Here is a 25,259-nt window from a genome sequence, read left to right as displayed (position 1 = left end):
AGTGGGGGGCTAATCCCCTACCTCCATTGTTGAGTTTGTAACCCAAGAAGAGTACCGCCAAACAGGCAATATGAGATTTAGCAAAATAAAATTTGTACCCCAAGTTGGCAAAAGACAAAATGATGCGATCCACACGCACCAGATTCGGTATTAATTTGTCATCCGTTAAATATATGTCATCAATGTATGAGAAAGCATCAGGGTCTATGTCGTGCAAAAGAGACACAACACGTGCAGCAAAAGCCCCAGAAGTATTCTTATAGCCCATAGGCAAACACGTAAATCGTTTCTGATTGCCGGCCGTGGTAAATTGCGGTCAAGTCACGGCTATCAGAAGCCAGATTGTGACTGTAAAAACCATTGGATATATCAAATGTGGTTTTATGCATTTTACGGACTTTGGGCCTCATGTAGGTAAATAAATATTACCGCTTCTTAAATACCGAGCCGTACCGAATCGGTATTTAAGAATCGGTAAGTTATATGTAGGTAAAAATTCGGTAACAATTACCGAATCGGTAACATTCGGTAATCAAGATTCGGAATTCACCGAATCGGTAAATACTGAGGTGGTATTTACCGAATCGGTAAATACCGCGGTGGTATTTACCGATTCGGAAAATACCGAATCGGTATTTACCGAATCGGGAAAAAAAATCACATGACTTGATGAAATAGCCAATCCTGTGCAACCACACCCCACCCAACCAGGAAGTGGCCACACCCAGGCAGGTGCACACAATTAACAGACCCTGGAGAGGCTTGGAGTGCAGAGGAGAGGCAGGGAGCCAGTGCCTGTTTGTGCAGCAAAAACAACATCATGTCCAGCCAGAGGACACAGAGAGATGGAGGGGAAAGGAGGAAGAAGCTGAAATTCAGCCCCAAGGAACTCCAGGTGCTGGTGGAGGAGGTGGTGAAGCAGCACCAGAAGCTGTTTGGGAGGCAGTCCCTGCAAGTGCCTGAGGCTGAAAAGCGCAATATTTGGCTGGCCATCCAGGCGCAGGTCAATGCTGTGGGAGTGACCCACAGGGACATAGAGGTCCTCAAAAAGCGCTGGTATGACCTGAGGATTGTAACCAAGAGGAAGATGGGGGAAATCCAGAAGGAGGCCAGCCAGACTGGAGGTGGAACCAACAGGGCACCTGCCCTCACTGAACTGGAGGAGCTGGTGGGGGCCACAATCGAGCAAGAGAACGTCGTGGGTCTTGGGGATGCTGACAGCTCTGCCAGAGCCGCCACCCAACAAGGTAAGACGAATGCACAGCAATGTAGCCCCCCCTACCCCTATCCCACATCCCCCATTGTGAAATGAGTATCCCACTCCAGTCCATGTGTTAGTACAGACAGGCAATGCATTCTGGGAGATGTAGTCAGGGAAACCCCAACCATGAAGTAAATAGCACAGGGCAACAAGGCATGTCACACACATGAGGCACAAGGAGGCAGAGGACAATTTGGAGTGTGACATGATTTATTGTGATGCTTGCAATGCAGCCCTTCGGGGACACTGAGCCGATGTTGCATTTCTGTCCACAGATGTGACATCACGCAGGACAGGGCATGCTGCAGGAGAGAGGGCACACCGGCCACACAGATCACCTCTGGCCAGCACAAGTTCAGCCCAGGGAGCAGGGCCACAGGCAGCCGCACCACCAACACAGGCAGCCTCGCCTCACCCAGAGCCAGCATCACCTCAACCGGAGCCAGCATCACCTCACCCAGAGCCAGCATCACCTCACCCAGAGCCAGCATCGCCACTCATGTTTGAGTCACCGGCCACATCACCGCCTGCAGGTGTGAGAATGAGGAGGCGTCCTGCCGCCAGGCTGCGAGCCTTAGACACCTCGTCTGACGACAGCAGGGGCCCTGAGCAAATTACTATGCCCCAGGATGGGAGCCATGCCACTGTGCCCTACACCTCACAGGCAGCACAGACGGGTGCAAGAGGGCGCCGCAGGTCGCGTGTCCAGAGTCCACCAGCAAGCATTGACAGCCATGGTGTCTTCTCGGGGCTCGAGGGCCAAATGTTAAAACAACAGCGCCTGCAAACAAAGGCAGTCATGTCAGTCCAGAGGCATATGCGGTTCATGAAATCTACATTTGTCAACATGGACAATAACATCAGCGCAATGGCAGCGGGCATTCGGGACATGTCCCAGTCAATCCAGCAGTTGTGCAGCAAATTAGATGCTGACATAGATGCACGGCGCCGGGAACGGCAGAGGAGGGACACTACCACCAGGGCACTCAACCGTCTGGCAACTGCCACTTCTCTACTCTGCCGGCGCTCTGTGTCGATGCAGGAGGACCTGACACACTGCTGCAGCGACGTGTCTCGGGGGATGGTGCAGGTGACAAGTGCACTAGAGGTGCTATTAACTAGTCAGGCGGCGACAACTGCTGCAGGGGATGCTGCGGAGAGCATCGACACCAGCAGCAGGAGCAGCATCACACCCCCCGTCCCAGAAGCACGCAGGAGCAGCAGGCGGCTTGGGGTTGGTTGTAGTGAGGATGCTCAAGCCGTGCCATCCCACACTGCAGCGCGTATGCGCAAACATTGATGCAGCCCTGCGTAGCCACTTCCCAATGGGTGACGTAACCCTGGACTTACTCCTTGTATATATGCTATGTTGCCAGATTGGCTTGATCTTGTGTTCATGGCGTAGTGCCGCATTAAAACTACGTCATGACATACCACAACTGGCTGTGTCCCCTTACTTACTCAGAAATAGTTGCATGTGATCTCTGCCCGTCTCTCTCTCCCATCTATTGCAGTTGGCACTCTAGCTGCGTTGCCCTCTGGCTGGCCTGACTCATCCTCGTTGTCCTCAAAATCTGTTAGTTCCACATATGTACCTTTCTTCGTGGCAAGGTTGTGCAGCATTGCACAAGTGGCAATGATCTTGCAGCAGTTGATGGGTGTGTACTGGCGTGCGCCTCCGCTCTTGTGGAGGCAGCGGAACCTGCTTTTCAGTAGTCCAAACGTGCGCTCCACCACATTGCGTGTTGATTTATGTGCCACGTTGTATCGTCTCTCACTCTGGGTTGATGGGTGTAGGTAGGTAGTGAGGATGAATGACCGGCAGGCATATGCACTGTCGCCTAGGTGAGTAAAAGGGAACCATCAGTCACATGCCTCTATACACTATGATTTGCAGGTTTCATGGGGAGTCACTGTTACTTACCTAGCAGGTATCCCTCTCCAAATTCTCCGGCAATCAGTCGTGTGTAGATCCCACTGTTCTGGAAGATGTAAGAGTCGTGGGTGCTCCCAGGAAACTTCGCTACAATATCAGTGATGATGTTCCCTGCATCACAGATCACCTGCACATTGATGGAGTGGGTGGACTTTCTGTTCCTGTAGATGTGCTCTGTGTCAGCTGGTGGGCAGATTGGGATGTGTGTGCCATCAATACAGCCAATGACATGGGGGAACTGTGCCATGTGATAAAAGTCAGTTTTAGTTTTCTGCAGTTCAGCCTGTGTGTTTGGGAAGCTGATGTAGTGGTGCATTCTCTGCATCATGGCATCCAGGAACTTCCTGAAGAAACGGGACAGGCAACTCTGGGATACACCACCCACCGCAGCTATCACCACCTGATAACTGCCGGATGCCAGTAGATGTAGGCTGCAGAGCACCTGCACATGTGGTGGTATGGCATGCGCCCTTCTTGTTGGCTGGTCCAGGAGTGGGTGCAGGTCCCTTATCAGGTCCATGATGGTTTGGGGGTTTAGCCTGTACCTTTCATGTATCTCTGCATCAGTCAGTTGGAAGAGTGTGATGCGCTGTCTGTAGATTTGTTCCTCCCGTCTCCATATCCTCAGACCTGCTGCCTGTAGACGTAGGCGCCTTGCAATGACATACAGAGCGGCCATGTTGTCCACGCTGTTGCATTTTGGGATTGCTTATATGGTCTGTTGATGGTTACCACCTGCTTTCACTCAGTGTTAATTACCGATTTTCATGGATTTCTTCATTACCGATTTTACCTACATGTCATTTTCAGTTTTACCACTTCATATTTACCACTTCATATTTACCGATTCATATTTACCACTTCATATTTACCGATTCGGTTAATATGTATTCGGTAATTATGAATCGGTATTTACCGCTTCATATTTACCGAAAAATGGTTTTTGGTCTCCTACATCTCACTTGTCTATATACCGGTCGGTAATGGGATATTTACCGAATTTCGTCCGTTACCGACCGGTATTAAGCTACCTACATGAGGCCGTTTATGTTTTATTGCACTGCCTTTAGATTCTCGATAATCATTATTTTGAGACCAAAAGAACAAATTGTCATTAAAGGATTGCACACAGTAAAAGGAATTGCACACTATAAGTGTGGGTGCATCAGGATCAGCGAATGCTAGAGCCAACACTAAAGCACCTAGCTTGGCTAATTGAGCTGTACAGTCCCTAAGAGCCTGTATGTGCACCAAGGAAGACTTAAACTCACCGTCAACCACAGAGCCTGCTACAATAGTGCAGGCCGCCAACTAAGCATGTTTAGAATCAACAGCCGGTTGAGCAGAACCGTCGGTATAAATGATGCAAATTTACTGATCAAGAGGAAGCAAAGACGACGGAGGGGGATGAACTTGTACATATTGCAAAAACTCTGGTGTCTGTAACGATGGGTCAAAGATAAAAGTGACATCAGCCGATGTCAATGAACTCGCCCACTGAATCCAACATAGATGTCAAGCTTTAGAATTCAGAGCGCTCCCCTTTGTGTCCGCTTCTAGAGCATGCACAAGCGAGACCATAAGAATGTTTACCTTGAGCGAGAGAGCGTTTTTTACGAATCGCCATCTAAACTGCCGTAAGAATTTTTCCAATGGTGGAAAAATGCATCTCTGCCGATATGTACAAGTGCGATTTGTAAACAATGGGGACCATATCTCCCTCATTGAACGTCAAGTAAGTGAAACCTACTGTACCTGGCACAATCCTTATGACCAAATTTGTAGAATTGTTACGAGTTAACAAGAAGTTGGTCGCAAGCAGATCAGACTGCAAAGACCAAAGAATCGCGGTATGTTCCAGAAGCCAGCTGGAACACGAAAAAGAGGGTTGTATCAATGTGTAAAGCGGTTTGATACGATGGGCGTAGTCAGTAATATATGTCCTCCCGAAATTCAAAAAGCCCAGCAAAGTTTGTAACTTCTTAAGAGTGGAAGGAGGTTGCAATTGAGCAAATTTCTCCAAAAAGTGGGGGGCTAATCCCCTACCTCCATTGTTGAGTTTGTAACCCAAGAAGAGTACCGCCAAACAGGCAATATGAGATTTAGCAAAATAAAATTTGTACCCCAAGTTGGCAAAAGACAAAATGATGCGATCCACACTCACCAGATTCGGTATTAATTTGTCATCCGTTAAATATATGTCATCAATGTATGAGAAAGCATCAGGGTCTATGTCGTGCAAAAGAGACACAACACGTGCAGCAAAAGCCCCAGAAGTATTCTTATAGCCCATAGGCAAACACGTAAATCGTTTCTGATTGCCGGCCGTGGTAAATTGCGGTCAAGTCACGGCTATCAGGAGCCAGATTGTGACTGTAAAAACCATTGGATATATCAAATGTGGTTTTATGCATTTTACGGACTTTGGGCCTCATGTAGGTAAATAAATATTACCGCTTCTTAAATACCGAGCCGTACCGAATCGGTTTTTAAGAATCGGTAAGTTATATGTAGGTAAAAATTCGGTAACAATTACCGAATCGGTAACATTCGGTAATCAAGATTCGGAATTCACCGAATCGGTAAATACTGAGGTGGTATTTACCGATTCGGAAAATACCGAATCGGTATTTACCGAATCGGGAAAAAAAATCACATGACTTGATGAAATAGCCAATCCTGTGCAACCACACCCCACCCAACCAGGAAGTGGCCACACCCAGGCAGGTGCACACAATTAACAGACCCTGGAGAGGCTTGGAGTGCAGAGGAGAGGCAGGGAGCCAGTGCCTGTTTGTGCAGCAAAAACAACATCATGTCCAGCCAGAGGACACAGAGAGATGGAGGGGAAAGGAGGAGGAAGCTGAAATTCAGCCCCAAGGAACTCCAGGTGCTGGTGGAGGAGGTGGTGAAGCAGCACCAGAAGCTGTTTGGGAGGCAGTCCCTGCAAGTGCCTGAGGCTGAAAAGCGCAATATTTGGCTGGCCATCCAGGCGCAGGTCAATGCTGTGGGAGTGACCCACAGGGACATAGAGGTCCTCAAAAAGCGCTGGTATGACCTGAGGATTGTAACCAAGAGGAAGATGGGGGAAATCCAGAAGGAGGCCAGCCAGACTGGAGGTGGAACCAACAGGGCACCTGCCCTCACCGAACTGGAGGAGCTGGTGGGGGCCACAATCGAGCAAGAGAGCGTCGTGGGTCTTGGGGATGCTGACAGCTCTGCCAGAGCCGCCACCCAAAAAGGTAAGACGAATGCACAGCAATGTAGCCCCCCCTACCCCTATCCCACATCCCCCATTGTGAAATGAGTATCCCACTCCAGTCCATGTGTTAGTGCAGACAGGCAATGCATTCTGGGAGATGTAGTCAGGGAAACCCCAACCATGAAGTAAATAGCACAGGGCAACAAGGCATGTCACACACATGAGGCACAAGGAGGCAGAGGACAATTTGGAGTGTGACATGATTTATTGTGATGCTTGCAATGCAGCCCTTCGGGGACACTGAGCCGATGTTGCATTTCTGTCCACAGATGTGACATCACGCAGGACAGGGCATGCTGCAGGAGAGAGGGCACACCGGCCACACAGATCACCTCTGGCCAGCACAAGTTCAGCCCAGGGAGCAGGGCCACAGGCAGCCGCACCACCAACACAGGCAGCCTCGCCTCACCCAGAGCCAGCATCACCTCAACCGGAGCCAGCATCACCTCACCCAGAGCCAGCATCACCTCACCCAGAGCCAGCATCGCCACTCATGTTTGAGTCACCGGCCACATCACCGCCTGCAGGTGTGAGAATGAGGAGGCGTCCTGCCGCCAGGCTGCGAGCCTTAGACACCTCGTCTGACAACAGCAGGGGCCCTGAGCAAATTACTATGCCCCAGGATGGGAGCCATGCCACTGTGCCCTACACCTCACAGGCAGCACAGACGGGTGCAAGAGGGCGCCGCAGGTCGCGTGTCCAGAGTCCACCAGCAAGCATTGACAGCCATGGTGTCTTCTCGGGGCTCGAGGGCCAAATGTTAAAACAACAGCGCCTGCAAACAAAGGCAGTCATGTCAGTCCAGAGGCATATGCGGTTCATGAAATCTACATTTGTCAACATGGACAATAACATCAGCGCAATGGCAGCGGGCATTCGGGACATGTCCCAGTCAATCCAGCATTTGTGCAGCAAATTAGATGCTGACATAGATGCACGGCGCCGGGAACGGCAGAGGAGGGACACTACCACCAGGGCACTCAACCGTCTGGCAACTGCCACTTCTCTACTCTGCCGGCGCTCTGTGTCGATGCAGGAGGGCCTGACACACTGCTGCAGCGACGTGTCTCGGGGGATGGTGCAGGTGACAAGTGCACTAGAGGTGCTATTAACTAGTCAGGCGGCGACAACTGCTGCAGGGGATGCTGCGGAGAGCATCGACACCAGCAGCAGGAGCAGCATCACACCCCCCGTCCCAGAAGCACGCAGGAGCAGCAGGCGGCTTGGGGTTGGTTGTAGTGAGGATGCTCAAGCCGTGCCATCCCACACTGCAGCGTGTATGCGCATACATTGATGCAGCCCTGCGTAGCCACTTCCCAATGGGTGACGTAACCCTGGACTTACTCCTTGTATATATGCTATGTTGCCAGATTGGCTTGATCTTGTGTTCATGGCGTAGTGCCGCATTAAAACTACGTCATGACATACCACAACTGGCTGTGTCCCCTTACTTACTCAGAAATAGTTGCATGTGATCTCTGCCCGTCTCTCTCTCCCATCTATTGCAGTTGGCACTCTAGCTGCGTTGCCCTCTGGCTGGCCTGACTCATCCTCGTTGTCCTCAAAATCTGTTAGTTCCACATCTGTACCTTTCTTCGTGGCAAGGTTGTGCAGCATTGCACAAGTGGCAATGATCTTGCAGCAGTTGATGGGTGTGTACTGGCGTGCGCCTCCGCTCTTGTGGAGGCAGCGGAACCTGCTTTTCAGTAGTCCAAACGTGCGCTCCACCACATTGCGTGTTGATTTATGTGCCACGTTGTATCGTCTCTCACTCTGGGTTGATGGGTGTAGGTAGGGAGTGAGGATGAATGACCGGTAGGCATATGCACTGTCGCCTAGGTGAGTAAAAGGGAACCATCAGTCACATGCCTCTATACACTATGATTTGCAGGTTTCATGGGGCGTCACTGTTACTTACCTAGCAGGTATCCCTCTCCAAATTCTCCGGCAATCAGTCGTGTGTAGATCCCACTGTTCTGGAAGATGTAAGAGTCGTGGGTGCTCCCAGGAAACTTCGCTACAATATCAGTGATGATGTTCCCTGCATCACAGATCACCTGCACATTGATGGAGTGGGTGGACTTTCTGTTCCTGTAGATGTGCTCTGTGTCAGCTGGTGGGCAGATTGGGATGTGTGTGCCATCAATACAGCCAATGACATGGGGGAACTGTGCCATGTGATAAAAGTCAGTTTTAGTTTTCTGCAGTTCAGCCTGTGTGTTTGGGAAGCTGATGTAGTGGTGCATTCTCTGCATCATGGCATCCAGGAACTTCCTGAAGAAACGGGACAGGCAACTCTGGGATACACCACCCACCGCAGCTATCACCACCTGATAACTGCCGGATGCCAGTAGATGTAGGCTGCAGAGCACCTGCACATGTGGTGGTATGGCATGCGCCCTTCTTGTTGGCTGGTCCAGGAGTGGGTGCTGGTCCCTTATCAGGTCCATGATGGTTTGGGGGTGTAGCCTGTACCTTTCATGTATCTCTGCATCAGTCAGTTGGAAGAGTGTGATGCGCTGTCTGTAGATTTGTTCCTCCCGTCTCCATATCCTCAGACCTGCTGCCTGTAGACGTAGGCGCCTTGCAATGACATACAGAGCGGCCATGTTGTCCACGCTGTTGCATTTTGGGATTGCTTATATGGTCTGTTGATGGTTACCACCTGCTTTCACTCAGTGTTAATTACCGACTCTTAATTACCGATTTTCATGGATTTCTTCATTACCGATTTTACCTACATGTCATTTTCAGTTTTACCACTTCATATTTACCACTTCATATTTACCGATTCATATTTACCACTTCATATTTACCGATTCGGTAAATATGTATTCGGTAATTATGAATCGGTATTTACCGCTTCATATTTACCGAAAAATGGTTTTTGGTCTCCCTCATCTCACTTGTCTATATACCGGTCGGTAACGGGATATTTACCGAATTTCGGCCATTACCGACCGGTATTAAGCTACCTACATGAGGCCCTTTGTTATTTATCAATGCAGAGCTGTGGGTGTTCTGTACTGCAAACGTACGAACAAGACTGTTCAAATTTCTGTAATCCGAAACTGTGATATGAACCATCTGGTTTCAAAATCGGAAAAAAAGAATGATTCATGGATGAAACACAGGGTTTAATCACATCCTGATATTCCAACTGGGTCAAAATGTCACTTACTGAAGCTTTTGCTTCACTTTTGATCACATAGTATGCTTGTGGCTGTGGCATAGATCGTAAAGGAATTGCATGTGCCAGTGAATCTCCATCCCAGCCTACCTGATTACGATACACAGCAGGGCGCTAGTGCTAATGCACGTTCCGATGCTTAAACTTGTTTAGCCTCTTCAGAGACGTATTGAGAAAAACTCAGAAGTATCATGTCCTCCCTCCAGGGAAGAAGCCAAAACGAATGGAGGAGGCCAGTCCGCCTCCGCCAACAAAATGTCATAAGTAGTGGTAAGGTTTGTGAAAAGTTGGCCTGATATATGATGTCACTAATTCTAGTGTACACCTTGTATCAGTCCAAGCAACCCTTATGGTGATTGGTTGTAAAGTCAACCTTATAGACCAGCTATCCTAGTCGTAGCATGGACAAGAGCAGTCTTAGGCTAAACTCTGAATGGCATGTGAAGCCAGCTGTTGTACCATTTGTAACCCCTTGAATACCAAATGAAAGGACACCACAACAGATATATATATATAAAATAAAGTGTATTTATTCTAGTCAAACCCTCAGCACTCTTTATGGGATTCGAGGTAAGTACAACACAGTCTTATTCAAGCATACATTAAGTCACACAGGTAAGTAATACAGTTAGGCCCTAGGGGCCACGCAAACCATATACTAAGTAAGTGGTATAAGGACCACTGTCACGGAAATAGGATAGGCCTAGGCCTAGGGAATCGCTGGGGCTACACTATACTACCCAAGGTTAGGAAGTGGGAAGCCCACGGGATTCAGGTGCAGAGTGGAAACACTCACGCGTAATGCGTATAATCGATAGAAATAGTACAGTTTAGAATAAATAGGATTTAGGACACTTCTGGAGTAGCTAGGAAGTCGAGACTTGAGAACTAGACACTAGGATAGTCAATACCCTGATGAGCACCGGAGTACCCAAGTTACCTAGCCCACGGGCTGCGGGTGCATAGGTGTAAACTTGCGTCGGGTCTCGTCGTCGACTCCTATGGATGCCTGAAGGAAAGATGCTGACAGGCAGTCAGTGAAGAGTGTCCGGTGGATCCCAAGGCCGGGATCAAGAAGGAAGGATACCTGCAAGCAGAAGGGACAGAGTCTGGGTCACTAGCCAGTGACCACGTGGAACCAGGAAGGAACCAGGCGATGTCGGGAGATTGCAGGTGAAGAGGTGAAGCTTGTCGCAGCAGCCACGGGTACCAGGAGACGTCGAGGACGACCAGGACCAGGAGGCGAGCTGTCCCACGAAGGCTCGTGCTGTCGGCGGCGTCGAAGTCGAACTAGGACTCACCAAGCCTTGGCAAGCGGAACCCACGAAGAATGGAGGACTTGCTTCTGGTGCAGACCAGGAAGGTCTGGGGTGCTTCTCTTTTACAGAGGAGCAGGAGCCAGTCTGGAGAAGCCAAACCAGCAGTGGAAAATTGAAGGTGTGTCGTTGCAAAGGTTACTAGCCAACGGGCAAGCAACCGGACAGACGCGGCAAGCAGAAAAATGCAGAAGGGCCCCACGCAGGACTCGTGGAGTGTGGGGGGCTGATCTTCGGTGCAGATGGTGCTTGGGGTTGGGGCTTCTCAATCCCCAGTGCACAACCTCGAGGGTGCCTCAGAAGCTGTGCTGGAAGATACTCGCCACTTTTCCCAGGTAGCCGGTCCCACGTCTCTCGTCGCCTCCACGGATCTCAGCTCGGCTGTGGATGTGGATCAGGGTCGGAGAAGTCTGGAAGTCAAGGCTCTGGTCAGGCTCTGCAGTCGGTCCCTCGTAGAACTTCAGCAAAGCAAAGGGTAAGTCTCTTGATGGTGCCTGTTCGCACAGGGTGGCCACTCCTTGGCCACAAGGGAGATTCTTCAGTCTTATTCTTTCGTCGAATGTCGAAGGTCCAGAGTTTCTGTTCAAGTTGCAGGTTCAGGATAATCTAATTTAGCAGGGCCCAACTAGCTACTAATATACTGGGCTAGTGGGCTGGGCTACCTGCAAGGTCCCTCCTATGGGTGGGACCAGGAAGGGGAGTGGCTACACCCCCTTTCCTTTGTCCAGTTTCGCGCCAGAGCTGGGGCTGGAGTGCCCCAGCACCGGTTTGAACTGGACTATGCATGGAGCACCTTGTGTGCCCCAGGCATGTCTCATTCCTTTCAGTCCTCCCTGCCCCAATACACTAAAGTCCGTCTGGGGAGGTGCTAGCACCTCCCCAAGCAGGAAACCTATTGTCCAGGCCTCCCTGGCTGGGGGGGCTCCCAGCTGCAGGAGGTCAGACTCGTGTCTGTGGCAGCAGCATCCATTTTGTGATGCTGAGGCTTTGGTGAGAGTTAAACAGCAAAGTAGGATTTTAACATGTCTCTCCCTCTAGAAGGGAGGAATAATATCCTCATCACCAGAAATGGTATGGGGGTATTATTCCAAAGTGTTAGACACCTTACACGACATGTTTTGATAAAGCCAAACCATAGTTACCATAACCGTTTAAGATTATAAGGCACTGTAAGAGTATATGGTAGGCTATATCATAGAACAGCTATAAGGACATGGTTCCGAAAGATGCAGACAGGCTCAGCTCATGCTAGAGCACCATCTCACATGTTACCAAGCACTCTGCCTCCTGGATTGTTAAGGCCTGCCATATGAGTGGCTCACAGGTACACATGTGTCTATTTTAAGGGTAGATATAGGTATACTATATCTAAGCAAGGGGTGATTACACGACCTTGCCCCAGCTGAGTGATCAGCCAGTTGTGTCTGATTGGAAGGCCAGACCAGGGGTGGCATAATACATGCTGCAGCCCCTGGGAGGCCTAGGGTACACCTATGCCCTGGGTACCTAGGGTACACTGTACAGGGTCCAATAAGGTGATCCTTACCAATTGGGTATGTACCTAGGGTACATGGAGACCATTTTAAAGAGAGAGAAGACAGCCTGAGACCCTGAATGGCAGGATCTCAGGCCAACTAAGTCGAAAAACCAGCTAGACACTAGGCAAAATGTTGGGGGTAACCATAGTCAGATATCCACCTTCCTACACAACCCCCCCCCCCCAAATCGAAAGGAGATAAGGCTGTCCTTGACAAGGTAAGCCTCTATTGCCTAAGTGGCCATATAAGGAAGAACCAGCACTGGCATGGTTACCCCCTGTCTCATGGTCCACTAAGCAATCCCTCACCCTAATGGTATCATAGGGTCTCCACCATAGGGAATCTCTACCTTTGGTGTGTCTTTGCAAAGTAAAAGGCTGGTATTGAGATGGAGTAGTGAAGTGAGTGTCCTCAAAGTGAGGCCTCAGCTTCCTCCAATCATCCTCCACCATGGATGCGTTTCTTTCTTTAACTGAGTTGCACTGTGCTCTCAGGGTCAGCCTCTGGCTACCTAAAGCTGGAGGCTGGGTCCCTTTTGTGGGCTTACTGGAGGGACAGGTCAGGTTTGGGGCCCTAAGGTCCCATGTTTGCCTGTGACCAACAGAATCCCTCTGGGGGAGGTCCCGTACTACCTATAAAGGAGATCCCTCAGGAATGTTTTTAACCATCACCTGGCTAGGGCTACTAGCCAGGCAATCCTCACTCTTTTGAGGGGGGCATTCTTGTGGACAGGGGCCCTCTTGGGGTCCACAGGCCTCCCTGACCTCTGCAGCCCTGGGCTGTTAAGGCCTGCCATAGGAGTGGCTCACAGGTACACATGTGTCTATTTTAAGGGTAGATATAGGTATACTATATCTAAACAAGGGGTGATTACACGACCTTGCCCCATCTGAGTAATCAGCCAGTTGTGTCTGATTGGAAGGCCAGACCAGGGGTGGCATAATACATGCTGCAGCCCCTAGGAGGCCTAGGGTACACCTATGCCCTGGGTACCTAGGGTACACTGTACAGGGTCCAATAAGGTGATCCTTACCAATTGGGTATGTACCTAGGGTACATGGAGTCCATTTTAAAGAGAGAGCAGACAGCCTGAGACCCTGAATGGCAGGATCTCAGGCCAACTAAGTCGAAAAACCAGCTAGACACTAGGCAAAAAGTTGGGGGTAACCATAGTCAGATATCCACCTTCCTACAAGGTTCTCCCAAAAGACCGCCTTAATTGTACATGTTATGCCATCTTCAATTTGGAGGACGATCTCTTAAAGCCTATCAGGGGGCACAACTTGTGTATCTGCTGTTTCCACTGTAATGAAAGTATCAGTTGCTCTCACCTCCAGACAAGGATGGAGGTGCCTCCCGCACTATGGTAACTTCCACAGAGGTATCGAGGAGTGTCACCACCCATCTCAAATCGAGGAGCAGGGTTTTTACCATCTGAGGCATACTTTGCTGTTAAAGCGGCAACTTTTTTCTTCTGAAAAGGGGCACGATAAGGAGGTTGTTCCTCCGGTTTGGCTTTGACGTTAAACTGTTGTGGCAGATCACTTCGTTGTTGAGTGGTCCCACCATGTCTGCAATCCTGCTGCTCCCCTCCACTGAACTGTGGATCCCATGATTCCTGAAAGGAACAAGGAGAGCGTGGATCAGGAACCTGAAACTTCTCTGGTGTCTTCATTTTAGAGCGGTCACGCAAATCATATCTATGTTCAGAAGCATCAGGTGTCGGTGAACCCGCATGTGAACCTTGTTTCTGTTGTTGCTGCCGCTGATTTCTATTCCAAGTCTTTTTAGGAAAGACTGGACGCCCCTCCTTATCAGGCGGGGGCTTATTTTGTGTCTGAGTAAAAGGTCTATTACCCAGATTATTGTGCCCCAAGGATTTATATATGTACGCAATAATCTTTGGCAATTCATGTTGTTAATCTATGTCTGCCACTGCCTCTAGGTCCTGACGCACTTGTAAGCTAACTGCTTCCCCTTTGAAGTTAGCAAGAATCATGTTGGAGACAATAGGGAACATGCCCACTAATCTCACCCCAATTCCAGGGCAGCTGCCGCCCCGTGCTCATCTTGAAACTTCTTAAGAACTGTCGGAAGCACAGTTATGGAGGGAGTAGCAAAACACAGCGAATAAACCTTCCCCCAAGTGATACAATCAGCCAGATTGGGAATGAGGCCATTTGGTAAGCTCATTATGAAGCTCCTGTGTTTATCCACAGGAGAAGTATGTGGAAAAACAGCTTTGAGTTGCTCAAATTTTTCGGCTAACCAGAAAGTTAAATCATCCCGATTCTGAGGACGCTTCCCCATCACTGATTTAATCATGAGAGGACTAATAACCACGCCACCACCATGCCCTGGTGGCACCAGCAGGAGCCACCGGTATATTACAAGACATATATTGTATGACACTTCTGTGTATATGAATTAAAGATGTGTGTAATATGCGTAGCTCTGCGTGCGTAACACCAAGATAATTTAGATGAGGTGTAAATCCCGCCAAAACGGGCCATGTGGCCCCGTTGACCGATAAAGGGCAGAGACGGACCACTGAAACAGGGTGAGGAAGGGCGCCATTGAACCATATGGTATGTTCCCAAGCTGACAACAGAACTTCAAGTAAATACGGTAAATTTGTGGAACCACGCCACATTTATATTCATATAAGAATTATCGTTTCCATCAACAGCTGTAAACTCAACCCAGGAGTAAAAAACTTCGAAGAAGAAAGCTGCGTCTGCCTCTATTACAAATATAAAATCTGCTCCCGCAACCGGGACTCCATGTTGAGTCAAATGAGCAGTAACTGAGGCGCAGTTTGGTGCAGCAATGTTAATTGCCATTCTCGACACTGTAATGTAAGCAAGATAAATGGTAGCGCAATACTGGGTCAAGAACAAATAAAACTAAACCTTTTAAAATTCAAGCTTGAAAAACCTATAAAAACTCAAATATAGGAGGTAAACTCCCCCGCCCCACGGTTGTCTCTGAAGCTGATGTGAGGGTACTGTGGACAAGCACAAGCGCTACCTAGGGGTCTCTTGAATAAGTACCGGACCAAACGTTGGTGGTGCCATGTTGCAGGGATTCTTCACCTACACAGAACTATGCGCAGGATTATAGGACTTCGGTGTATAGGAACTGTGCCTTCCTACCACCTTAGTTCCCACGAGACCAGCACCAACTAACAATAGTGTCTCACTCTCTCTCCTACACACTCACAGAGAAGCAAATGATTAGAAACCCCAGCACACAACACTCCTGAATCTCTCAGGAATCGCGGTAACAAGATACACCTTGTTAAGAGTAGGGAAGGCACCCACTTCTCCTTTGGCCTTTGGAGAGAGAGCACTTTAAAACAAGCTCTGTCGCAATAGCTTTATGCTATCAGACACATTGATGGTGGAGAGACTTCTTAGGAAGACTGCACATGCTGACACCCTTTATTTCTTGTCCCTGAAGATGCTTAAGTAGCAATGTCATTTTAGCACTAGTGTAGGGATAGATTAGTGCTTTATAGTCATCAACCCGCGATGCAGGGAAACGTGGACTCATGCTTTCTGATGCTCTGTCTCCTGTTTCTTGAATTAATTGTTTTGTTTATGCTAGACCATCTAAACTGGATATGCAGGTTTGGCTTTATGCTGATTCTGATGTATTTCTACACTCTCATCTTGAGGTGTCTTTATGTCCCGTTATTTTTGGCTTTGTAATAAATTAACTAACCTTACATAGTTGTCTTTTGTTACTATGTGTCCAGAGAAATTCCTGTTGAATTGATTGGCAATATTAACGACATTCTCCCCTCTACGCTTACATGCTGCTAACAAAACATTGGATTGTAATTCTAGAATAGGTCCAGAACTTTTGGACCTAGCCCTTACGCACACTCTCCACTGGAATCACAACCCAACTACTGAAACGACTCCAAAACATCCAAAACACAGCTGCCAGACTCATCCTAGATCTCACAAAATGGTCAAGCATAACTCCCCACCTCAAGGGCTCCACTAGCTCCCTATCAAGAAGAGATGCCACTTCAAACTACTCACCCACGCGTTCAAGGCCCTCCAGAACTTAGGACCAGTCTACATGGGCTAATGACTGACAATCTACCAGCCCACCACACAACTCCACTCAGCAAACCTAGCCCTCGCACACGTCTCATGCATCTGTAGGGCCCGAAGTGGGGGGTGATCCTTCTCCTACTTTGCTGCCAAAGCCTGGCACAACCTACCCCTCCACCTTGTGGACCCCCATCACTCTCGACCTCCACCACCCACTACGACTTCAGGAGAACACTCAAGACCTGGCTATTCGACTAATCGGCCAATCTTCAGCGCTTGGATACCCTCTAGGATGATAAGTCACGCTTTACAAATCCCGACTGATTGATTGATTGTTTCAAGTATTCGATCCATCACCTTGCTGTTATTGCGGTTGACATCTGTTGTAAGGTATCCTTAGGCCTTGTGGGCAAAGCATTCTTGTGGGTGTCCTGAGTATTCTCATTCCATCTTGTCCTGGGTCGGAGTGGCGTTTTGTTCACCAGCACCTGTTTCTGTCTGGCGGAGGGAGCACCACGTTGAAAGTTGTTAGCTTGATGAATAAAGGCCTGAAGAATTCATCTAGTGTGTGGACTTGTTTTGGCGGCAATTTATCAGTGCAGTTGTTATATGGACAAATCTCATAATGCATTGTTGCGAAAGGACTCAGGTGTCGGCTTCAAGGGCTCGCAAACAGCTGTGTGTGTGTCGCAACTGTTGGCATACGATCCCTCATTGCTACCAGGTCAGATCCATTTAAAGGGAAAACTTTCTTGTAGTGGGGATTGGTGTACCTTGCAAAGGCATTCCCAGTTATTCGCTGTCTGTGAGTGCAACCGTCAACACCTCACAGAGCTCCACGCGAGCCCACTGAACTTGGTTGCTGGGTTACGATCACGCCTGCGTGCTTACGGCTGGTTTCCTGACACAGTTTGTTTCTATTGGTAGCTGGGTTTCCAGGACATCTGATGTGGGGAGCCCTGTTGACTTGGCTGATTACTATGATACTGCACACTTTCTGGATTGGTTGTGACGTCAGGAGCAAAATTGTCCTACGTTGGGAGAGCCATATTGACTAAGCCGGTTTCTGGGATACTGCAACGCTTATCCGCCTTCGGGTTTGGTTGAGGTGCACAGCATTGTTTTCAAATCAGAAATCTCCTGTGTTTGTGCTTACACTCGCTTCAAGCAGGTTACTGTGAGGAAGTTCCGTCTTTTGCCTGCACTCGGTGGCAGGCACACTGCAAGTTTTATCTTTTGACAGCACTCAATGAACGGCACGCCTCAAGGTTCATCTTCTGCCGGCACTCAGTGACGTGCACACCCTATCCTCAACTTGACTTCAAGTGGACACGTTTCTAATAATCTGCTTAGGGCCAATAGAGGCTTCGTTTCTGGAATTGCCATCAAGCATCACAGCCATCCAAGAAAAGAATTGCAAAAGTGCTTGTATTTTTTTCCTCGTTTGAATGGTTGCACGGGGGTAGTCAAAGAATTAACAACAATAACTCTGCCACCATTATTTCTTGGTCTGTAAGTGCAACTGTTGATTTTGGACAATTATAAGCACAAAAGGTACTAGTACTCAAAATGCAATCACCAAAGAAGAAAAGAAAACAAACCAGAAAAGAATTATAGGAACCTAAACAGGATTATTGGTTCCCCATCATTTCACCAAAGTGACCAGTGTCATCATTTGGGTTTACCAAACAACTCATATGATCTCCTCCTTGTTTAATCATTGGTGGAGTATTGAACGAGTTGTATCCTCTCATTAGGTTCTTAACAGAGGAAAAAGAAAGACCTTGAGAATAGGTCAAAATCAAATACTAAAGCCTTTCAAAATCATTTTCAGATGAAAGTAGTGCAGTGCAAACCAAAGTTTGAGTAAAATAGGATCAGCAAGAGAAACTAAAGTCTATTCATGTCAGTTATCTCAATTGCATTCCTATATAAAAGCTAGTGCAAGACAAAGCAGTTCAAACCAGTCACTGCTAGTATTGGGTCGACATGTTTCAGCCAACGGGATACCTCTCCCAGGCTTTCTTCAGGACCTCGCTGTAATACGTTCTCCGCTACTGCAATAATTCATTTGAATATATAGAGGTAAAAATACATACAGATGGGATATAGTTGCCTTTTTCTGATCCCCAGTATTTACAAGATGTGTTGAACATCTAAAACAAAAATGAGATTGCAAATTTAATAGAAGTCATATCTGTGTCTTAGAATACAGTTATTCTTATTATCTTAGAGCAGTCTTTACAAACACAATGTCCAATGCTCACCCGTTAAATACGAGGAATAGATCTCACCTCACCCGGCTCCAGCTCTTGTCAATGAGGCCACGCGCTGTAATGCGTCCATAAAGGTACACATGAAAAGAATGAGAAAATAATAATAATGAAAATAAAAACTGAATTCAATGCGTTTTATACTGGTGTCCTAATCACCTTTATCACTTGAAACTATTAAGTGTCAATCAAGTGTGTCCCTCATGGATAGTGTGTTACAACATTCACCTCTTAAATGGCTAAAATGGCGTAAGGATCTTTGATGAACTCCAGTCATCTATCTACGTTTAGTGTCACAGAAATAGTAAACCCCACATCTTGGAACATATGTTCTCTGCAATTTGTGGGAAAGTATGAAAATACGCGGACGCGTTGTCACAAAGTTAGCAAAATATAGTGAACATCCAATAATATCTCAAATTACGTTCAAGTAAAGTCATATCTCTTATCGGAATGATGTCCGTATCGTGGAGACTTAGTAGTTGATTGTGTCTACCAACATGGAACGGCACCCTGCTTTTTACATCTTAAGAAGCAATAGTGTCTTTAGGCACAGAGTAATGTACTACCAATAAGATCAGTGTAAGATCTTGGTATCACCGCTTATGTTAAATGGTAGCGGCACCTTCAGTCGATAACCTTCAAGTATTGCCCGGCGGTAATCGCCTCTTATACCATTCGATAATTAACCAACAAAAGAGGCAGGCGCCAGAGACTGGAAGGCAGGAAACAAAGTTTTATTCCGTCGGAGCAGAACACGTCAGATCGGACAGCAAGGTATCGTCTCGAGGTGCTCTAACCACATCTCTGAGGCCTGGCCTCTTATACACAGGTTTATTGCTTTATTACACGTGATACATTCTTGTTGAGACTTTGATGTACGGAAAGACATCCTTGGAATCCCCACTTCAAGCTTGTTCCCACACATATCTACAGTAGAAGTCCTCACCCCACCCACAGTAGGAGATGGCTATCACACAGCTGGACATTCCGCCAATTCCTGGGGGTGTGTGCGACTGGTCGGGTCTCAGGGGGTGGGGGCCTTGATCTACTGTAATCCCTTTGATGTGAGGTGTTTCCCTTACAGTAGGGGCAATAAACTGCATTCGCAGGGCTAGGTGATGGCCTGGGATCGGTTCGGACAATCGGGCGCAGAGGAAGGGGGTTATCAAAAGGATGTATGACCATGTATGGGATGAAAGGAGGTGTTGGTCAGGCGCGGGATGTGGTTCCATGGCAGGGTCGCGCAGAAGGAGAGGGTTTATGGCCCATGTATGAGAGAGCGGGGGGTGGACGGCGTGCGGGGGACGTTTGCAGCGCCTGAGGGGCACGCTGGCGATCGGCAATGAGACCATGGTGCCTAAAATGGCCGTCGCGCGTTTTCTGCGTGTGGCGCTTGGGGAGAGACAAGATGGCGCAGATAATGTTCAGATACGAACTAAATTTCCACAGTCCTCCCTTTTAACATATCTCGCCAGTTTGTTTAGTTCGGATCTATCCCCATAATACCACGTACTTCTGTTTCGTACAGGACTTTCATTCGTTCTGCTTCAAAGTTCAGTGTCTTAGGGCAGATGTAGTTCGTGAAAAGTGAACATAAAGGTGGCAAGCACTGAATCCCCAGGCAACATCCACATAGAATCACAATCGGCATTAGGATAAACGTAAACAACCTCCACCCCCAGTTCTTTATTGAGTCCCAAAACCAATTCCCAAGCGACCATCCTTCTTGTTCCTGATGTACCTCTGAGGAAAGTCTGTGGAGGTGTTCGATCGCCTTGTAGACGGAGGGTGAGTTGTCCGGTACGTAGGTACAACAGCTGGACCCAATGATGCGGCATGCTCCTCTACGATCAGCCAGAACCACATCTAGAACGAGGCGGTTCTGGAGAGCCACCAGGCGGACGGCCTGAAGCTCGGCGGTGTTGTTGGTGAGGATGCCAGCCGTAATGTTCATTGTTGTTTCGACTGCCTGGGTTAAGTGCCGGATGGCACGTCTGTTCGCCATTGGACCCCAAAGTGGGACAAGTCCTTTTACTGCATCCATGAACTGTGCTCCGGTGGAGTCGGCTTGCACAATGTCCTTGGCACGTTTCTGCCGGTGGTGGTTTGCTGGAGCCACATATGTTGGAGGAAGGATACAAGCGATGTAACAGGTTTCTCCCCAGCCTTTCGGAAGCCAGGTGTAGGCCTTAGTACCACAGACGAAGTACATATTTGGGGAGGTAACAAAGGAGGGTGGGTCGACTGAGTCCAATGTTCGGGTGATGAGACAGGAACTGCCGCCCACCGGCTGTGTTCCCAGACCTTCGAGGCACACAAGACCTGTGATGTTGATGACGGACAGAGCCACTGTTAGGGTGGCGGCCGTTTGTTTCCGGAGGTAAGAGAAGGTGGGTCTGGCTGGGTTGTTGAACACCTGCATTTCAACTCGTTCTTTGGCAGGGATGTCTATATGAAAGGAAGTGTTTGATCTTAGAGGACAGAAGGGAGCAGAAGTTTTTCCAGTTTTGTTCAGCCAGAACCCATGGTAGAAGTGTACACAGTTTTGCTGGAAGTGGCATTGTCCTTGTAGCTTTCTTGCAGGAGGATTAGCCAAGCGAGGCAGGAGCCATGGACAGAGAAAGGTGAGGGGATGAAAGGGATAGAGTGTCCAGTGGCATGCGGTAGCAATCCACAGATCCAGCAATTAGTGGCATTGGCGGCAAGATTGTGTTGGTGGAGCAACTGCACGAAAGAGTTATTCCAGAACTCCTTACGCCTTTCTCGCAGTTGGGGAGAAAGCGAGATCAAATGGTGTTCTTTCATGGTGGTAGGTTGAACAGTGGTCAGCAATGTCTTATGAGCGGGTGAGCTCTCTTCCATGATCCAGAAGGTGGCCATGAGGAGAAGGCAAAAGAGAAGGGTAATAAAAAGCGCGATAGTCTTTGAGCTGTGCATCTTGTCAGTCTTTGGGTTTTGATAGTGGATCTTCGGACGTCCGGTTGCTTCCATCACCTTCATGTCGGGCGCTTCCATCATCTTCAAGGGACTCGGTAGCGGGCAGAACCACTGGCTTTGTTTAGTTTCTCTCCTGGAAGCCTTTTGAGGTGATTAGGCTACCGATCTGGGATCTCAACTTAGTTCATGGTCTGCTTAGCCGAAGTTCCCTCCTTTCGTCGCAGGTTATACCCTTCCTTGGATGGCACAGTGGGGTCGGGATATTTCGTTAACTCAAGTGTCTCTGTATTCTGGTAGCAGCTCAGGGATCGTCGGTCTTTGTCCGGGGGTCCTCCTTGGCCGGTGATGTTGTCGGTTGTCGTCAGGGTCGGTGATACCTTCTTACAGTGATGTGCGTGCAGCCAGTTGCGCTTCCCCTCCACTCGAAGAGCTGTTCGGGTGGTGATCAAGACTTGCAGGGGGCCCGTCCACCGGGGCTCCAGACTCCTTGCACGCTGGAAATTACGCACTAGGACGTAATCTCCGGGTCGGATATCGTGTCCGGGACCCCTGGAAGCGTCGGGAATGGCTTGCAGCACCTGCTGACGGATAACAGACAATGTTTTAGTTAGGTTGTACAAATAGTCAGACATGAGGACGTCCGGGACGTCGCGAATGGATGTCGTTTTTGGTGCAGTCCAAAGGTTCATGGGCCGCCCGAAGACGACCTCGTAGGGGGTTAAGTGGTGTTTGGTGGGAGTGGAACGCATTGATAGCAATGCTAGCGGGAGGGCGTCTGGCCACTTCAATCCTGTGGTGGCAACTATTTTGGCTATTTTGAGTTTCAATGTGGCGTTATGTCGCTCAACCAAGCCTGCAGATTGGGGGTGGAAAACCGCATGGAACTTTTGTTTTACACCCAACCCTTTTAAGATGAGTTGGATAACTTCGGCTACGAAGTGGGGGCCGTTGTCGCTCCATAAAATTCGACAAAGACCGTAACGGGGGAAGAATTCCTTCAGTAGTACTTTTGCGGTAATCATAGCAGTGTTGTCGCGGGTTGGGTAGGCTTCCACCCATTTGCTGAAGGCGCACACAACGACAAGTACGTACTTCAGGCTCTGGCACCTTTCTAACTGGATGTAGTCCATCTGCAGGACCTCAAAGGGATGGTTAGGAACCCCAAACCCTCCCCGGGGTACAGCAGTTCCTTTACCAGGGTTGTGTTGGAGGCATACCAGGCATTGTTGGACCAGACGTCTGGCTGAGTCTGGGATCTTATTGTTGTGCCAAACCTTGGAGATGAGTTCGATCATGGGGGCAGACCCTATGTGTGCGGGGGAGTGTGTCATGATCAGCATGGGAATCAGGAATGAGTCAGGTAGCAACCATTTGTTCGTGTCTTTAGTCTGCCAGCAGCCTTCATCATCTTTCAATCCTACCCGTGCCCATTCAGTCAATTTGTGTGGTGTGCTGGCTAATTGGATGTCCCTAATCGTTTCCCTGGCATCCTTCCATCTCTCAGTTTGTGACCTGGTCATGTACATACGTGTCGTGGACCTATTCTCGGCTGTGGTTCGGGCAGTAATATCAGCCAGAGCATTTCCCTGTCCTATAATGTCTGTCACCTTCTTGTGTGCCTGGCATTTGATCACAGCCAGCCGTGCGGGGAGGAGGACTGCTTCGGTCAGGGCAGAGACTAGATCTCCATGTAGGATGGGTGTGCCATGGGAAGTCAGGAATCCCCTCTCCTTCCATAGGAGTCCAAAGTGGTGAACCACCCCGAAGGCGTACTGACTGTCGGTATAAATGTTTGCGGTTGTCCCTGCTGCTAGGATGCACGCTTGTGTGAGAGCAATCAGCTCAGCCACCTGTGCGGATCGCTGTGTGATGCGGGCTGTTTCAACAACTGTTCGTGCCGTGGTGACTGCATAGGCAGCTGAGGTGGTGCCGTCGGGGAGCTTGATGCATGAGCCATCTACCCACAGTTCTCCGTCAGGGTCCGGGAAGGCAGTGTCTCGGAGGTCAACCCTACTCTTGGTCTGTTCATCGGTGAGGGTCACGCAGTCATGTATAGAGGACGCATTGGGGTCAGTGTCAGGGAGAGGTAGCAGAGTGGCTGGATTCAGGGTGGTGCATCGCTTCAGCGTGATATGGGGTGCAAGCAGAGTCAGCTCGTAACCAGTCAGTCGTGCGCTAGTCAGGTGTTGAGTCTTGGTCTGGTTCAGGAAGGTGTCAACTGCATGGGGTACTAGCACGGTGAGGGGGTTTGAAAGCACGATCCCCTCACTTTGTCGGATAGAGACAGCGGCGGCGGCTACTGCTCGAAGGCAGGCGGGCAAGGCTCTGGCTACAGGGTCGAGAGTGGCAGAGAAGTAGGCGCAAGGGCGTTGCTTGGGACCTATGGACTGTGTTAGAACAGACAATGCGCACCCCTCCCTTTCGTGGGTGAAGAGGGAGAAAGGTTTAGTGTAGTCTGGGGTCCCTAGGACTGGTGCTGAACAAAGGGCATCTCGTAATTCCTTGAAGGAGGATTGGCATTCGGGTGTCCAGGGGATGGGGAAGGGGACGTCTTTGGCCAACAGGGAAAGCAGAGGTTTTACGATAAGACTGAAGTTTGGCAACCACTGTCGGCAGAAGGAGGTGAGGCCTACCAGGGACCGCACTTGTTTCTGAGTTTTGGGAACGGGGGTTTCTAGGATGGTCTGAATTCGATCAGGTGTAAGCTTCGTCCCATCTTTGGATAGGAGGTGGCCTAGGTATTTCACTTGGGGTTGGCAGAATTGCAACTTCTTCCTGGAGACCTTGTGACCGTTCTCCGCGAGGAAGTGGAGGAGGTGGATGGTGGCTGTGACTGCGAGTGGAGTGGTGTCGGCCGCCAAAAGAATATCATCGACGTATTGTATTAACACCACTCCATCTGGTAGTTGGACTGCATCTAGTTGTATTTTGAGGGCTTGGCTATAAATGCTGGGACTCTCAGTGTAGCCTTGGGGTGCCCTACAGAATCTGTACGAACGGGCTTTTAAGGTGAAGCCAAAAAGGTAGCGGCTGTCTGGGTGGATGGGGATGGAAAAGAATGCGTTCTTGAGATCAATAACAGTGAAGGTAGTGGCAGTGGATGGAATCAGGGTGAGGATGGTGGTGATGTCTGAGACTACGGGGTACTGAGGTATGACTACTTTGTTAACTTCTCGTAAGTCAACAATGAAGCGGTATGCTTTCCCATCTCCTTCGCCTTGTTTCTTTACAATGGGTAGGATAGGGCTGTTGCAAACATTACTGACTACTTCTTCTACCACTCCTGCGTCGACTAGGGACTGGATGATTTCCACCAATGCCTTCTCGCCTTCGGGCGATATCCGATACTGTGGAAGCTTTGGGAGCACCGCGTCCGGTCGGACAGTTATGTGTACAGGGTCGATCACCATGCGTCCTACGTCTGAGTCGGTTTTAGCCCACAGGTGTGAGGGTAACGTGTCGAGTAGGGACAAGTC

Source organism: Triturus cristatus, chromosome 4_1, assembly GCF_964204655.1.
Source record: "Triturus cristatus chromosome 4_1, aTriCri1.1, whole genome shotgun sequence".
Taxonomy (NCBI): Eukaryota; Metazoa; Chordata; class Amphibia; order Caudata; family Salamandridae; genus Triturus; species Triturus cristatus.
The sequence above is the reverse complement of the archived record's forward strand: the minus strand, read 5'-3'. Positions refer to the sequence as shown.